The sequence below is a fragment of the Pseudoliparis swirei genome, chromosome 7 (genome assembly GCF_029220125.1).
Source record: "Pseudoliparis swirei isolate HS2019 ecotype Mariana Trench chromosome 7, NWPU_hadal_v1, whole genome shotgun sequence".
In the NCBI taxonomy this organism is placed as follows: Eukaryota; Metazoa; Chordata; class Actinopteri; order Perciformes; family Liparidae; genus Pseudoliparis; species Pseudoliparis swirei.
Window position 1 is genome coordinate 3,773,959 of NC_079394.1, and position 18,583 is coordinate 3,792,541.

An 18,583-nucleotide genomic window follows, 5' to 3' on the forward strand; every position below is an offset into this window, starting at 1 on the left:
CTGGCTGCTTGTGGCTATTAATGTACTTCAGAAAGCTGCAAACAATACCATCTTATTGTCTTGACATGTAGGCTACTATGTGCAGCCTACCCTGCCTCTCACTTCTAAGTGGGTGTAGATCACAGACGGATGGAACAGAGACAACGAGACTAAACTAAAAGCATTTAAATGTTCTGTTTGGGGTCCTGGAGCCTTCTTTAATGTAACAGCTAAAATAACATACTTAGAGTTGTTTTATCAACTGTATACTTCATGACTTTTTCAAAAGAGGAGGAGGGAACGTCAATATCAAGAGACCTGTGGAAGCCAATATATGCATTTATAGCTGGTTGTGAAATTATGATAGTAGCTGTCAATAAACTTTTCAATCTTACGGCAACATTGTGTTTGATTCCATCAGTTCTGGGGGCTATATCAAAAAACAAAATGCATAACTTCATTTTCCTTGTGAAGCTCTTTATATCATCAAGTCGTTAAATAACAAGCAAAATATCCTGCTGCATAAAAAGGTACATTCAAGCACGAATAATGCGAAAACAAATGTTGATTATGGAATAGATTGTATTATAAATCAGCACAGTGCTTGGAGGCAAGAGGTGAGAGCCTGCTATCTATTTGGCATAATCCGCTCCATGAAAGGAATGTCATAGAAAAGTGTGCTAACTACGATGTGATGAATTGAAGGCAGCACACACGTTGGGTCTCAACAGAGCAGCTCCCCAGCTGCCTATAGAGTAACACTGCAGGAGGCTTTGTTTTGTGTTAAGTGGAGGAGCGATGGTGGATTAGACACGACACTGAAAAATAAGGGCACTGCAGGTGGGTAAATCTAGGGCAAGCCATTAGAAGAGGAAGGATATTCATCTTCAGCACTTCCAGCAGAAAGAAGCTGGAAATATCATCTTTCTTTCTTTCTTCAGCAATTCTATTTATTTAAGTGCTAATATTAGATAGATAGATAGATATATACTTTATTAATCCCCAAGGGGAAATTTGTCATCACAGTAGCAGCACCAATAAACTAAACACACAAGAATAAAATATAAAATATAAAAAACAGGGATGAAAGATATAGATGTATACAAGTAAAATATAAAATACAAAATGAAGTATATATATGTATATAAAATGAAACATATATGTATATATATACACACACACAAACAAATATAATACAATGACTGTGCAAAGTATACAAAGTAAAATATAAAATACAAAATAAAATATATGTGTATATATATATACACAACATATATGCATACACAAATATAATACTAATGACTGCAGTGTAAAATTAAATTAAATATAGACAGTGTGCAAAATGCAGAGTGTGTGTATGTGTGTAGTGTAAATGAAATGTGTGAAGTGCAGATCAACATCGTGTAAATATGAATGTAAATATGAATGTGTACAGTGATAATAATAATTATGTTATTATGACAGTTATTGCACTAGGATCTGGCAAGAGGTGATCTGTTATAGAGCCTCATAGCCGTCGGCAGGAATGTTCTCCTGTATCTGTCCTTGTGGCAGCGGAGCGTGAGGAGACGTCTGGAGAAAGTCCTCCTCTGTCCCTGTAGGAGGTGGAGAGGGTGGTCCGGGTTGTCCAATATGGACAAAAGTTTCTTCAACGTCCTCCTCTCCACCACCTGTTCCAGGTGCTCCAGCTTGCAGCCGATGATGGAGCCAGCCTTCAAAAATAGTACAACAAAATAGTACAACATTACTTATTTGAATCCAAGATGGAAACATACCAGATGTGATATGAAATGGGTTTACAATCTCAAATGTGAGTGCAAAAAAAACTCAAGTTTTTCTTTTTCTTTTTCTCAAGAAAAACCCAAGGCTAGGAGCCTCCCTGACACTTAATATAATGATCCTGATGCTGCTGTTTAGACATGTCTCAATTTAACTGGAAAGGCCTGCAGCGAGAAGCACGCGTTCTTTTACCTGCGGCAATCCGGTGGCAACATGTGCGTTTCATTATGGAGCCCCGGCGCTCTGCCGTCTCCCCCGGCCTCCCCATCACAGGCATGGTTGCTCGCTTGAGGGGGAAACTTGCCACTGCAATTAATTAAAGCGTATCCGCTTTTACAAGACTATGTTCTACATACCCTTCACAAAGACATGCACACACTTCAAACACTCACTCACAGCCTCTGAACTCCAGCTGCAGAGCTGCTCTGCCTCAGCCGGTTTACAGAAAGCAGCATCAAAACGTGTGTTTCGGCATCTTTGCTGGAAGTCTTGTCGTTAATATTGAAATTATACTTGTTCTACTGGCACACATTGAGATTAGAGATACGAGATACTGGTTCCAGATATAAATGATCACTCCTCAGTGTGGTGCTTGATTGAATATGCTAAGAGTTCCTGATGTTCCTCTTGACTTATTGTCTTGAAAAGGGGATGATGGTTAACACCCTGATAAGCAGTACCCAAGGATTCAAGGATTCAAGGAACTATTTCTATCCGTACTTTCCTTCACTGTCCAAAGTTCGGCACAGTAACTGCAGCGATGAGAGAAGCTGTGTTTTGCCGTCCGTCTCCTTTCCCACAACAATAAGGGCAGCTTATGAATTCATAATGCAAGCGTACCATATATCACGCTATTGTCTCATCAAACGATCAAATAGAGACTTTATTGGACAGCATTGACATAGAGCTACTTATTATCCAGCAATCATCATTGCATATGACAAAAATACGTCAAAAAGATTCTTCTCATTTAATTGAACAGTTTTCATAGTTTATGTATAGTTTGTTACAGACTGAAAGCTAATCAATTAAAGAAAACTGCCAAGGGGGCATGGACATGGTCTTGTTCTTCCCTGTTTCTCACACCAGTCAGAGCAAACGTGTGGGTAAAGCCCCCTCTCCTGGCCAGATCCTGCTACCCGAAAACAAGAGGTGTTCTGTCTAAATGAAACTGGGGAGATAATAACACAAAACACCATTTAGTTGCTGAATCCTAATAGGGCATGCTCAACAGGTAATTGTGATTAGTGGCAAATCATATATTTAAAACGTTGTTATATACACTACCGTTCAAAAGTTTGGGGTCATCCAGACAATTTCGTGTCTTCCATGAAAACTCACTTTTATTTATCAAATGAATTGAAAATGGAATTGAAAATATAGTCAAGACATTGACAAGGTTAGAAATAATGATTCATATTTGAAGTATTAATTTTGTTCTTCAAACTTCAAGCTCAAAGGAAGGCCAGTTGTATAGCTTATATCACCGGCATAACTGTTTTCAGCTGTGCTAACATAATTGCACAATGGTTTTCTAATCAGATATTAGTCTTCTAAGGCGATTAGCAAACACAATGTACCATTAGAACACTGGAGTGATAGTTGATGGAAATGGGCCTCTATACACCTCTGGAGATATTTCATTAGAAACCAGACGTTTCCACCTAGAATAGTCATTTACCACATTAATAATGTATAGTGTGTATTTTTGATTAATGTTATCTTTATTGAAAAAACAGTGCTTTTCTTTGAAAAATAAAGACATTTCTAAGTGACCCCAAACTTTTGAACGGTAGTGTACATTTTATTATATATCTTACATCAGATGCAATGCATAATGTTTTAATGAAGGACAATGTTGTTTGACGCTTCACAATGCCCATGCTGATGGCTGATGGCTGATGGCACGCTCACTCCTAGAGTGACAGTTACAGTGCGTCTGTGTGAGTCTGCCACGTGGCAGAGAACCAGCACAGACACGACCATGTGTTCTGGAGGTTTGACACAGAGATGGGAACAGTTGTCAGAGAGAGCCTCTGATGATGTGAAAGCAATCAGGCATGGCAGAAGACACATGGTTTGATTTATTTTCTGTATCAGCCACAAGCCGAAGCGTGGACCTTTCAGACTGGCCGATAGATGGCGCTGTAACATCAAAGCTAAAACAAGTGTCCTTATTAAAGAAGCGGGAACATCCAGTACATCACCATTAGGAGATATGTCAGCTACGCTTTCTCTCACAAATTAAGGAACAATGAAGATGAAATAAAAAACGCAGAATTTCAGGATGAATGTATACTGAGGAATTAAGGTGTAAGCGTCAATTGTACATGTGTGCTACAGTTTAAACAGAAATATGCAATTAAAATAAACACATTGGTCATCCGTGACCTGAAACAAATGATGTACGATGAACACTAAGTTATCAATTAAACATAATAATGAATTACTTCGGACCAAAACAGATGTGTGTAACATGTAAATATGCAGCTACACTGCGCAAAGCCTACAGGAGTGTTTTCATATCTTGGGAACAATGAGAAGAAAAGGAGAGGAGTTACGACCTCTCCGTCTGGCTCACACTCCCATGAGTTCCCCATCGCCTGCTTCATGCAGCTGTAAATAAAGGTAATTGTACAAAAGCTTAATTAAATGACATAAATCCTGTTTACGATGCCTGGGCTTTACTGAGCCACTGAATTGTAGGGGTAAGGAGGGCAGCGTGTGTGTGTGTGTGTGTGTGTGTGTACATGTTGTGTACTCTCTCCCTTCCCCACCACCCCCTCCGTCTGAGTGCTTGCCGCCTTCCTCGGCTTTTTCAGACACACAAACTAAACCGCACGGTGTATGCGGAACACAAACTTCCCCGCATTGTGCATATGATCTGTTGATCTGCACTTCACACATTTCATTTATTTACACTACACACATACACACACTTTGCATTTTGCACACTGTCTATATTTAATATTTTAATATTTAATTTAATTTGTCATTAGTATTGTGTATTGTGTATGCATATATGTTGTATATATACATATATATATTATTTTATATTTTACTTTGTATACTTCTTGTATACATCTATATCTTTCACTTGTATACATCTATATCTTTCATCCCTGTTTTTTATATTTTATATTGTATTTGTTATTCTTGTGTGTTTAGTTTATTGGTGCTGCTACTGTTACGACAAATTTCCCCTTGGGGATTAATAAAGTATATATCTATCTATCTCTATCTATCTATATGAGATACAGCTTCATTGTGGCTCTTGCTAACGTCACTTTCTGTGAAACTCTGGACAAGCAGAGCAACAATTCATCTCTTTCATTCGAGCTGAGTGTGAGTATGTGTGTGTGTGTGTGTGTGTGTGTGGAGGGTGGTGGGAGTCTGAGTATTTTTTATACCGGGTTTAATGAGCGTAGGAAGCGAACGGAGCACACAGACAAGGACATCCCGAGTTTAAAGAATGAGCAAACATGTTTGCCGAAGGTCACATAGCGTACAGGGGGTTGTGCTCACGCGTGATGTAAAACCCATCGTGCCGTAGCAGGCTCTGGTTGGTACTTAGCACCTCAATCAGTTCACCTTCGCCTCAGAATATGTGTGGCTGTGTACGCACCCCGAGCAGAACTCGCCTCCATCTCTCAGTCTCAGCGGTTTTTATCCAACGAGCAACATCTTATGATTGATTGATATTAGATTGAATTGGCTGGCTGTTGTTTCAGCACCATTGACTTGAGCAAGAGTTGTAGCTGAAGATTACAACACTGATTGTGTTTCAATTTTTAATGGAAAGTGCCGGAATATCCAAAGTTCTTTCGGGCGAGTTCAAGCAGAGAGTTTTGGGCCATTAGCGGCCCTCAGAAAGACAAATTGGTTGCATTACCAGCTGCCTAATGCTCATTTATTATTTGTAATAATAAAGTGGCATGTATTTGTGCTCTCCTGTAATTGATTATGTTGTACAGCACACCATTCGTGGAAGATGATGCTTTTTTACCACCTCATAAGTCATTTAAATCTTTATGGCAGTTATTAATGTGTCTGGGTGATGTGGTGCCCACTGAATCAACTGGGCCTACTGGGTTCGGTGGAACATGCAGTAAGACATGATCCCACTGTATGTGCAGTAATAGCATGCTGCCTCTTAGACCCAGATGCAGTGCCTAACTGATAGGGGTTTTCCCACACATTGAATGAGTGTGCATGGCAGGGATGATGACTATAGATATGATGCATGGGGGGCAAATAGGTGAGGGGCTGCAGTGTCGGCGAGAAATATATGAACTGATTCCACCAGACTGCATCCATTCATCAAGCATATATTAGTGGGGAGGAGAGGGAACAAGAGGGGGATTAAAGTAATGAAAATCCAAAGAATATGCCAGTGCTGCAGAAAAATGAGAAAGGACAAATAGGAAAGTGTCACATGAAAATACTGTTGTTTATTAAGGGTATACAGCAAAACAATGTTTTAAACATGCTGCTCTACCGAGAAGAAAAAGCTCTGTTAAACGCTTATGTGACAGAGCTGGCTTATTTGAAATCACAGGTGAAAGTGAATCAAGCAGACCACAGAAATATCGAAATCATTTCTACAGTAATGCACCAGATTAATTATTCACGATCAGAAACCGAACTGTTCCCACTAATAGATCTTCAGCCTTCGATGCAGCAGACCAAAGTGGAGTGGCTCAGGGCACGAGGTACTTACAGCCCAGAACGATGTCGATCAGAGTGCAGTGCACACCACAGTGACAGGCACCAGCAGTAACGAGTACTTAACGCTCACCTCCTTACTGTAGACGATGACAAAGTTAAGGACCCATAAGACTGCAGCACTGTCGGGTGAAAATAAAAAGTGCAGAGAATAGCTTTTGAATGAAAGGGAGAAGAATTACAGCACCAGTTAAAATGTAATGAAGGCACATAAAAGTGGAAATCTCAGTATTCAGGATCTCAATGAACTGCGAGAAAGCTGCAGCTCAAAGCAGTGAAAAGAAGATGGTTGTGATCCAACTGGAACACATCTCGAAACTGGTATGTACAGTACATTCGGGTTTATTTTAAATTGTGTGATAAATGACATTCACCCATAACCAGCAGAGCTCTACCGGATCAAACATGAACAAACATAGTCAAGTACAGAGCTCCGTGATTCCTTTCTTATCTTCCCCAGCCATATGTTGGAGGAGTACCCTTCTGGAGCTAAAGTGAAAACCCCAATATTATGGTTAACCTCCCCTCTGTAGATTATTACAATGTGGCCTATTCTCTCAAAGGTCAAGAGAAGCGGTTCATCTCTCCACCACTCCACGCCGTCTCTCACTCTAAATCCCACTGGTGTCTGGGAGGAGATGATAGAGCAGTCGGTTCCTTCCCTCCCAAACTCACTGACCCTCCTTCATGACTCCCCCCACCAGGGGCGGCCCTAGCACATTTGGCGCTCTAGGCGAGCTTCACTCGTGGCGCCCCCCCCCCCCCCCCCAAAAATTAAAAACGATTTTGCACTTTCAAACGCTATTTTGCCCTGCAACAATTTTGATCGCAACAATGAACAAACATTAAATAAAGAACAAAATCCCTGAGAAAATGTAACGTCTGTGCTGAACTACGCTCCGGCCACGCCCCCCTGATCAACGGTGCACATTCACTCCCTCGTCGCCTGCAAATAATGTTTTTTTTGTTTTCTGTTTCCTTCCGTTTTCGATTTTTGGCTCATTTTACCCTAATGTTTGATTTATTTTTTAAATGTCAAAATATTGGTTGGAGATATAGATGGGGGCGCAAAAAAAAACTGCCCACCGCCATTTCTCCCTCAATCTGTCATTTCCTCACTGAGTCACTCACACAGTCACTCAGTCGCCTTACGTCCAAGAGGTCGCAGTTGCCGCTGAATGCATCGTGTGCCATTATTCCATAAAGTTTCAGTTTTTGCATTTCTCTCGTGATAAATCTGTCCTGGCTATCCGCTCATACGTGTTTCATAAACGAGTAAATAGCCTTGAGATGGAAATGAGAAATAAAGTTCAGGCGTTAACATTTTTTTGCAAGTCTAATGAGCGTTTCTCCTCCACTGAGAAACCTTGGCATGAAAACATTTATGCATTATTTGTTTGTTTTTCTTCACAAAAGCTGTTTTTTAAATTTGGTTGATTTTGCTTCCTGGTCACCACGTTTTACTTTTCTCCTCTTGCAGCTGCTAGTGCCGATTTAAATCAGCATTTCCATCCTCCACGAACTCCCTGTTGCTCATTCCCTCTGCTTCATTCACAGATGGCTGCTGAGGAGTCTCCAGGGACACCGGGCTTGCACAGACTGATTAGCCGGATGCTCAGCTATGATATGTATTTACAAAACCCAACAGAACCCTTATTGTTTTGCATGTACTTTTCTTGTGTCTGTCCCCATCCTCACCTTAAATCATGAGTCATTCACGACCAGAAGATGTGCAGAAACATGTATGTATTGGTTGTGAGCGTGACTGTAAAGGATTACGAGTTATACTGTAGCTCTTATACTAAGGAGGAAGCGTTTAACAAATGTCAACTCTCACTTTAAAGACTTTAATTCCCTGAATGCGATAAGTCGAGACTGTGGAGAGCCAACCTATATTTCTCCAATTCATGTGTCTGTGAATAAATGGAATATAAATCAAACCTGTTCCATTTGAGGAACTCATTAAAAATCAGTCAGAGGTTAAATAGAGTGACGGAGGGCATAGTTTAATTAGACCATTAGACCATCTTTTCTTGCTCTGTAAAGCAGGCAATTCACCCTTACTTAAGGAGACCTTTTTGGCATCTTACTTGGAAAAGCGAAATTAATGAACCATAGAATATATCAAGCATTACAAGTGTGCCGAGAACGCAAAAAACAATTCAGGAACAAAGCATCGAAAGAACCCCCCCCCCCCCATTTCCTCTGCTAGCGTACACACGTCTGCTATAACCCACATTCCATTCAGCTGAAAATACAAAGGCACTCATTTCACTTTGCTATGAGGTATTTGACGACAGAGCAGCCTAAGATCGGTGTCATGAATGCCCATTTTACACTTCTGAACAACACTCGCTGGAAATGCAATTAACTTGGAAGAAAAGACGTTCAGAACAAAGACACTTAAGAACAAAATCACATTTAAAGTAAAGGAACAAAGCTTAATTGTGTTACCAGACTTTGAAGGCAGGTGGAATTCAATTTCAAACTCTAAAAGACCATAGCTGCATCGAATTAAGTTTACATACATCGTTCAATTTTTTTCTGAGAAGATTACCTCGAAGTTATAAAATATTATGATATAGCCATAGGGGAAGCTTTTCGAGTAGAGATGTATTCAGAATAAGGGCACTCTATGATATGATGATGTTGCATCAAGATAATTCTGCTGAGAATGCCTTCTTTAAGAGCTTATTACTATTATATTAGCGAGTGTGGATCTTCACTGGCAATGATGAAACAACTGTGAAATGTTGGTAATGGGAGGCTCAAGTTCTGCGAGGGATTTATTTTTATTAAACAAAAACTATACCTCCAATCCAACTTGCATACATCACTTTATTCCCTTTGCTTTCTAAGCTTATTGTTATTTGAATTCCTGGAATATATATACATTGTTTCTTCTCCATCTTTCTTCAAACTTTTGAAACGCACCACTCAAGAAAGCTCCGGAGTCTCAGAGCCCCCAGGAGCCGAAGGGCTACATGTTCTATTCAGTCACTTTCTTCAAAGTTCGAAAAGAAGTCTGCCTGCCGTCACTTTGGATTCATAAACCAAAGTGTGAGAGATGTGACGGAGAGAGCGGATGCAGGGGGAGAGAAAGAGAGAGAGACAGAGAGAGAGAGAGAGAGAGAGAGAAAGTCAACAGAAGAGAATATTTCTCAGCTTCCTGAGGCAAAACTGCCATCAGTGTCTGCGTATGAATTTATGAACAGTGGATGCGCCGGAGCGTCGTCCTCGGCTGCCTGTCAGAGTTGAAACTGGTTCTCAGTCCCAATGAGGTGTGTATTATGTACTATATTTTGGCGACATCTATCAATGTTTTTTGCAAGCTCAGACGTTTCCATTGCGGAGTGAAGAGTCACGGGCTTCCTGGGTAGAGTCAAGTGAGTGATGCGATTGTGTAGCATGTGGGTACTCAGAAATAGAAAGAGCCACATGTCACATCTGAAAGCCATTCCCTTCATGTCCGACTGCTCTGGACTGAAACAAAAATAACTAGAATGGGCACTCGGTAGAGCGCATACCTTCGCATATTACAAGATTGGGCATTGAATTATGAACATTTTGGCATTAGTTGCATGCCATTTGGATAAAAATTGACCTTTTCATGACCTTGACCATGACCTTTGACCCGATCGATCCCAAAATCTAATCAAATGGTCCCCGGATAATAACCAATCATCCCACCAAATTTCATGCGATTCAAGAAGATTTTGACCTTTTTCATGACCTTGACCATGACCTTTGACCCGATCGATCCCAAAATCTAATCAAATGGTCCCCGGATAATAACCAATCATCCCACCAAATTTCATGCGATTCGGTTTAATACTTTTTTACTTATGCGAATAACACGCATACAAAAAAAATAAAAAAGAATTAAAAAAATACACGGCGATCAAAACATAACCTTCCGCATTTTCAATGCGAAGGTAATAATGTTGCATAAGGAATTTAGTTGTGGGCGGAACTCGGAGTCTCGACTCAACTGGAACTGTGGAATGACATTTATTCGAAGACTTTATGCACAAATAGTCATTCCACCGAGGCATGAAACCCTGCAGTGGACTTATCTATCTCTTGTTGTTTTGGTTTCTCCTGAAGTGGTCGTATCGTCCTCATTACAGATTCAGCAAAAGTTTTTGTTCACTCAGCTTTCTCATTTGCCATGCAAGAGCCGTCAGGAGGCCGCAATCTTTGCCTCGGTCCTTATCGCGCCTCCTCTCATCCGTGTCTTCTCCTTTGCCTCGCTTTCCCTAAATTGCAACCCGACCCTGCCATGACTTTGTTCACCGAATTAACCGAGGGACCTGCTGTGATTGGACCAGCCAGTGGAAAGTCAACTTTAGCCTCTCTTATTAATTGGATATAGTGGTCTCTCCTACCAGAGTGAAGAGGTTTTGGACCAGTGGGATAGTTTTGTTTGTTAAGACTTGCACACGCACACAGGAACGCACACGCGCACACACACACCCGCACCCCCACACACTCAGCCTGCATTAGCCTGGCTTAGCCTGCATTGTAAACATCGAGAAATCTAACAAGATACAATTATTGTGACACTTCTGAGTTTTTTTTAATCCTTCTGAAGAGGGAGAGGTAATTAAGTGTGTCTAACTTTGAGTAATTGTTGTAAAAGTTCTGCTTTCCACCAAACTGAACTTTAAAACGGCTCATCATCGACAGCAGATCTGAAGGATGTTTAGAAAAATGTCCATCTGCAGTTATTATTTCATGCTGAAAGTACCATAGGCGTTACATTTCATGCAGGAACACATTCAAAATACAATCTAAATTCCACAGGAAACATGTATGCCTCTTTTGGATCCGAAAAATAAAAGAGAATAAAAGAGGTCTTTGATCCTTTTATCATTGCAATATTGAGTTTGTCGAGTGTGGCTGAGGTCCTGGCGCCATATGGTTCAGCCGGGCTTTAAAGCGGCACCGTCCACAGACCCAGCTGAACCCAAGCCAATCCAAACGGTGCCTGTTTGTTATATTCAAACATCTGTGGCTTCCACAGAACATCCTGGAAGAGAGTGGTCTGCAGAGAAACAAACCAATACAACCACCCCGTGCCTTCCTCTGCCACCTCCCCCCCCACACACACACATACCCCACACACCCTGCATGTCTCTGCGATGTACAAGTCTTTCATTTATTTCCCCCTGTCGTCAGTTCTGCCTTTGTGGCTCTTTGTGGGAACAGAGCTCTGTTGGCGCTCTGTTCCCACCATCAAAGGAAACATTTATTGTTGCATCCCGGCGTCTGAATAAACACTCACAAAAACTAAGCTCCGTCAAACTGTGTTTGTATGGAGTCCTGCTGCAAATCAGTTTGACCTGTCCTGAGTTATGTGTCATGAATATGAATGTGGGGACAATCAAAGGACAGGACTATGAGAAATAAAAGTGAAAAGTTGTTTAAACTATAACGTGTTGATTCCAGCAGAGTAATTGTCTCATCATGCGGCAGCTGTAACCTCGCCACTGCAAATATTTGAAGTCTCCCAGAAACTCATTGCATTTTGCAGCCTGATAGTTTATTTTGTCCAGATGGGGGAGCTATTATGCTTCCCACCAAATGTACACGAGTGCACCATTGTGGGACCTTGCTACCTCTGCATCTTTGTCCTGGGAGACTTCTGCAAAAACACACATTAAATATCACAAATATGGTAAAATAAGTTGCAAAAACAAAACAAAAGTGCTGACTCTGAAACTTCAGGACACTGTTCCCAATGGTGAAACATTGTGGAGACATGGTTATCCATTTCTGTACTGCATCAGTATGTCTCTGTTGTGCGTCTCCAATCCAGCTGCCTGTAAGTAAAAATAGCATAAGCAACGTTCAACTCTGCCCGATGAATACTGTTAAGTGAAGACTTTAAAGATATTGCTAGCCTGCATATTTGGCACAAATATAAGGGATAAGTGCTGCATGTAGTCTTAACTTAGTCTTTACGGTCTTTTTAGTGAATAAAGACGAGATAGATGTCCTTTTTAAAATGGAGTTTGGCTGTATAGCTTCAACAGAAATATGACAGATATTGTGTTTTTGGACTCGCAGATGTTCTTGCGTATATGTTAATACTGTATGCATAGTTGAGTAGTGCTCCCGTGGATGTACCTGCACAATGTTTGTTCATCTGCTTCAGGGTGTATACTTGTGTGCAAATGTGCATGTAAATAAGAAGGTTTGTGGCGAACGCCTCTCGGTGTGCGACAAGCCGTGGGTTTCCACGGGAGCACCGAGGGACGGAGAGCACCGGAGAGGAGCAGCTTCCGGACGAGAGAAAAAAAGAGGTTACACCATTTCAACTCTTTCTGTGGGGAGGAAAAGAAACTGTATGTCAGAGAAAAACAACAACAAATGATCAACTGCGCCCTCCTTTTTTTTCTTTCCATCTCCAGTCGTCTCTCACATTGTCAGACCTTATTCCCACACTCCACTCGTCGTGCTGCTCCGTGGCAACAGAGAGGATCTCTAGAGATGCTTCATTAGAGGAAAATAAATCTTTCTCTGGTAGTTTTTTTCTTTTTCTATGTAGATCACATGGAACCCCAACCAACCCAGTCGGAGAGGGGGTTGTTGCAGTGAACACGCCCGCTGACATTTATCCGGAGCATCTATGTGGATGAGCGGCGCAGCTTTAAAGCAATACAAAGAAATCCAAATGATTATGTTTTTGTGAAGCAGAAAGTAAAAGATGATGTGTGGCTGATTTAAACTGCTGGCTTTAGATGAGTCAGATGTTACGATGAATGAAATAAGACATGCCACTTCCGCAAAAATACAAAACTGAGGGACTTTTATTACAATTAAATTGAAATCCCTTGATGTTCAGCCACAGGCGCCTGTGGGGAAACTACCAGCGTCAGACAAAAGATCTCGAAATGGTTGATTTTGCTGGCCATTTTATACGCCAACAAGTACATCATCACAAACACAAGATAGAAACATGTGCGTGTCATTGAGCAGGAACAGAGCTCATTTAAAAATGTCACTGTTCATTGAACAAGATAGAAAAATGCACATTCATCCACATCCAACCCTTCAAAGGCATTAACATAAAGCTCGACGTGGCAGAACGCGGACTAAAGTGTGCATGATTATTTCAAAGGGAAACTTTTTCACCCTGAAACTTGCTGCTATTAACTCAGGCAGTGTGTGAATGTTGCATTATTGAACTGAATAGCGCTGGAGGGGATGTTGAGATTATGCTCCTTTCAGATCTCCACCTGGGTTCCCTGCCAGGTCTCTGAACCCGTTATTTTCATTTAAACCTGAATGTGAAAAAAAAAATCCTAAAGTGACAAATGACACATTTTCCTCCTTTGGATTTACGCTGTCCTTTTGATCTGCCGCCGGAAGAAAAAAAAGGAAAGGAAAAAGGGAGTCGGTCTCCTTGAGGTGGTTGAAAGCAAGTATCTTTCTCATGAATGGATGTCAATGGCTGCTGAGTGCAACCTGAGAGGGCGCAATTGCCTATATTGTATAATCATGTGCGATTCTGACGCTGTGGCTGTAAGAATTGGTGAGATGGTTTTTCTCGGCTCTCCTTATCGCAGACTGTTTGTTAAATGCCATTAAACATTAAAGTCTCCCTCGCATTTCTTTTTCTCTGCAACATACAACGCACACACCCGCACATACGAGTCGACGTGGTACCCCGCGAGGTGCATTCATCTCCCACGAACAGTCGTCCCCTGGAGGCTCTGGACTAATTGTGTAGAGTTCCTGGCTGAGGCACTCTGACGAAGTGGGAGGTGCATGTACACTTCATCTTCCTGCACTGACACTTCTGCACTTCTTCAAGTCAGCATCTTTGAGGCAGAGTGTGGTAAACAGAGACGGTGGTATAGGGCTTAGCGGAAAACTTGGGAGTTCAGTGTGTCCGTGAAACTTTATCCACAGAGACTGCAGAGCCAAAATGCAGTTTCTTCGCCTCTTATTGTCGTCCCGTTGAGATGATGGGTGGGCCGCATCCCCTGCTTTTGAATCTAACGCATTGATTGGCTGGTACAATGAAACGCTGCCTTTCAAGATGTTTACAACAGAGCCGATTAGAGCTCACTCGACTCCCCCAGAAGGGTAATTTATTTGTCAGGCACCCACTCTCATTCAGAGCAAGTCAATGTTGATACAACCGTCTATCACGAATGAGTCCTCTGACAGCGCCCGACTGTATGGAATTGTTTGACGATAATACTGTTGTTAAATGTGAAACGTGCCTTGAACTGAAGTGATTTAATAAAAGGTTCAGTCTTTTTATTAGACGGCTGTGCATGCTTTACACCGAGCTCAGCCAACTATCTTCTCCTCTGAAGTGCAAATGAGTCTATAATTAGATTCCACACGTGAGATGCAGAAAAGTCTATTATTAAACCATCTTCAGAGGCTGCGAGGATTCAAGGAATGGCCACAAATACTGAAAATAAGGTGATTAAGATAACTGCACAAACATATCAAATTAGGTTAGTTAGTTAGTTAGTTAGTTGGATACAAGGGAAAATAGAAAAACGTGATGCTGCAACTGAGGCATTACTATATGTACAGTAAAGTACATATTCAATGTAGTAATTGATGGTAAGCTATTCATATTATCAGCCTTCATGGTGTTAAACATTCACATAAAGTTGATAAGCTGTTCTGGAATTGATCTTTAATGACAATACTTTGTTTTAATTCGTGCCCGAGTGAAAGGGAATGTAATACATCTGGAATGACAATTACAAAGAATTTACCACATATTGGGTATAAAGAAGGTGAACACTCTGCACACACACACACATACACTTTCTCTTTCATTTCCCCCCACACATACATCCTAAAAGCAGCGTGAGAAACTCTGCAAGACACTTAGCATCCTGGGTGCGTGTAATGTATTATTATTTTTTATCTCACCCCTGCTTCCTTCCTGCAGCCGCTCATCAAAGTGCAACACGGTGTTTATAGCGAGCCCATCCCCAAACGTGTGCTGTAGACTATTGTGGGCACCATAGGACCTCCCGCTACCTGCCCGGTGACATCATCATCTTCAGATTGCCAGCACTGCACTGCAGCTTAGTACTTGTGTCTAATTCGACTTCACTGCCGGGGTCTGGCATCAACTTGGAGTCTCACAAGCTGCAGTTAGCAGTCAAATGGCAGAGAATAGATCAAACATTCATGACCAAAAAAACCCTTCTGCTTAGTGCATGTTTTTTTTATTACTCTGTAGATAATGTGACCCGATCTCTCAAAGTGTCAATGCCAGTTTAAATTTGTACTCTCAGGGTGAGAAAAAGCGTGTCTCTATATATAAGCTCTCTTTTTCTGCAAAAGGGTTCAAATGTTGAGGACATGCCTAAAGTAGCACTCGGAGCACTGAGGCGTAGCGGAGCGGCGAAACCATTTGAAGAATGTAAAGCAGCTGCTGAGAAAATACTGTCAAGAGGAGACGAGAAAAGCTTTCACGTGTTTATTTCTCCAACAACATGGAAGCAAACTTCTTTCTGGATGAAAAAGATAACTTGGAAACAATAAAATAACTGCCATGCTGAATGGGAGGAGCATAGCTGTCAACCATGTGGGCGAGCGTTTGATCGATTTGATTTTTTTGGGATAAATGATAGATTTTAAATAGGCCATCAATTCAATGAGACGTATTTCTCGAGTGCTCCCTTTGTGTTGAGAATCTCGAGATGCACTCAAAAAGAGGAACGGTGAAGTATTTCTCGTACGAGGAGCTGAAGGACATCCTCTGGCGGACTTAGGCTACTCACTTAATCCTCGTTGTTCGTTCCATACTGAGAAAGACCATTCTGAGAAAGGGTTGCTGCTTAAGGCTGAGCGGTTTCCTCGGTAAACACAAAAGCTACTGAGATTAAATCACTGAGCAGAATGACAATTACATGCATTATGCAACACTGACATTTTCCCATTTATTACCTCTTTTAAAAAAGAAACTTGACACCTGACCTCCCGTCCAGAGACGCATGATTACCTTGAGGTGCATGCAAAAAGAAAAATGTGCTTATCAGACTTCTATATTAGTCTGATGCGTCTATGCGGGTGTTAATTATGTGCTTTGGTAACAAACATTTGGTCTCCTGCGATAACGCAAGGTGTCATGTTTGTGTCGAGCAGGGGTTGTTTTTTTACCAGAAAAATCTCTCTTCCTACCCTTGAGCGAGGGAACAAAAGTCAACCTATTCTAAGTGAGGACAATGCGACACTCGGCTCACACTCGTTGACCCCATTAAACGTCTGATGACTTTATCACCGCCGAGGCGAGAGCTGCACGACCTGAATGCTCTTCCATCCAGGAAGCCCAAAGGCACCGGCGGAGTAACACCATTACGAATGCAAGGGAACACCAGGGTTGCCAGGTCTGTGTGACAAAACCAGCCCAATGGCCAATAAAACCAGCCCAAAACAAGCCCAATATCAGAACTCAAAATATGCCCGTGCCAAACCATGTACACTGCTTTTAAAGTGTGTGTATGTGGGCGTGTCCCATGTCCATGTGTGTACGTGCTGATCTGGAGTCAGTTTGGTAGGATTTGGGTATAAATACATTATTTCATTTAAAATATGGATTTTTATTTAAAGATATTCATGTAATTTGCATGCAAAATAGGTCTACCCGAACCAGCGGACAACAAATTCAACCCGCGGCAACACTTCGAAAGTAGGCCAAATCCGCGGGAAAACCGCGGACCTGGCAACACTGAGGAACACAAACCCACCTGACAGGTCAACACATCGCGAAGAGAGAGAGAGAATTAGAGTGGCAGAGGGAACATGCCAGGTTGTCTCGCGCTCACAGCTCGTCTGGTTACGGGTTGAGGGTGCCCAAACCCGCACGTCTTTCCTGCACAGCTTAAGGAAATGGGGAAACTAACCAGCCGGCTTTTGTGAATTACTTCAGGCGTGAGGTATAGACCGGAATACAGGTGCACTGAAAAAGTTCCAGCTTTTACATTTAAGCTCACCCTTTTCATACTTTTTCCTTGGATAATTCTAAGCATAGCGTTAATTCGGTAGATTACAGCTGAATAGCTGAGCTATAGAGCGAGGGAACAATCGCAGAAGAGCTGTAAGGACAGGACTGGATTCTTTAATACAAGCCCCCTCACACTGAATTTTAATTTACATTTCATTAATTTGGGGTTGCGGGTGACAAAAGGTTAAAACTAATAAAGTTATGGGTCATCTGGTAACTTTTATCACATTTTCTTTGTATGCCAACAGGCTACATCACAATAATCTACAAGGCACTTGAATAACGTTGCAGTCAACTGTTTTTATATCATTTCCACGTGTTTTCCGGGTTATCCAGTTCCCACAGTTCAAAGACAGATCGCGGAGGTTAATTGATGACTTAAAATTGCCCGTAGGTATGAATGTGAGGGTGAATGTCTGTCTGTCCTATGATAGCCGGGTGACCTGCTCAGGGTGGATCTGGTCTCAGGCCCATCCATGTTCTCTAGGATCGGCTTCAGCACACAAGAAGAAAGCAACCACCTGAATAGGATACTACTTACTTCCTGCCATGTGAATTTCTCTTATCAAAAAGGTAGTAACTTGAAATCAGGTTTTACTTTCGAGATTCGATCGCCATTATATATATTAAACTAGAACGGGCACTCGGTAGAGCGCATAACTTCGCATATCACAAGATTGGGCATTGAATTATGAACATTTTGGCATTAGTTGCATGCAAATTGGATACAAATTGGCCGGTAAAAAGAAGATTTTGACCTTTTCATGTCCTTGACACCGATCGATCCCAAAATATAATCAAATGGTCCCCGGATAAACCACCCAATAATACCCAAATTGGGATTCATTAGAATATTTTTTGATTGACATTGACCTTGACACCGATCTTTGACCCGATCAATCCCAAAATCTAATCAAATGGTCCCCGGATAATAACCAATCATCCCACCAAATTTCATGCGATTCGGTTTAATACTTTTTGAGTTATCAGAGTAACACGCATACAAATAAATGGCGATCAAAACATAACCTTCCGCATTTTCAATGCGAAGGTAAAAAAGTGTTCTTTAAAATGTTAGTATAAAATTAAGCTTGTTGTTTAGCCAAA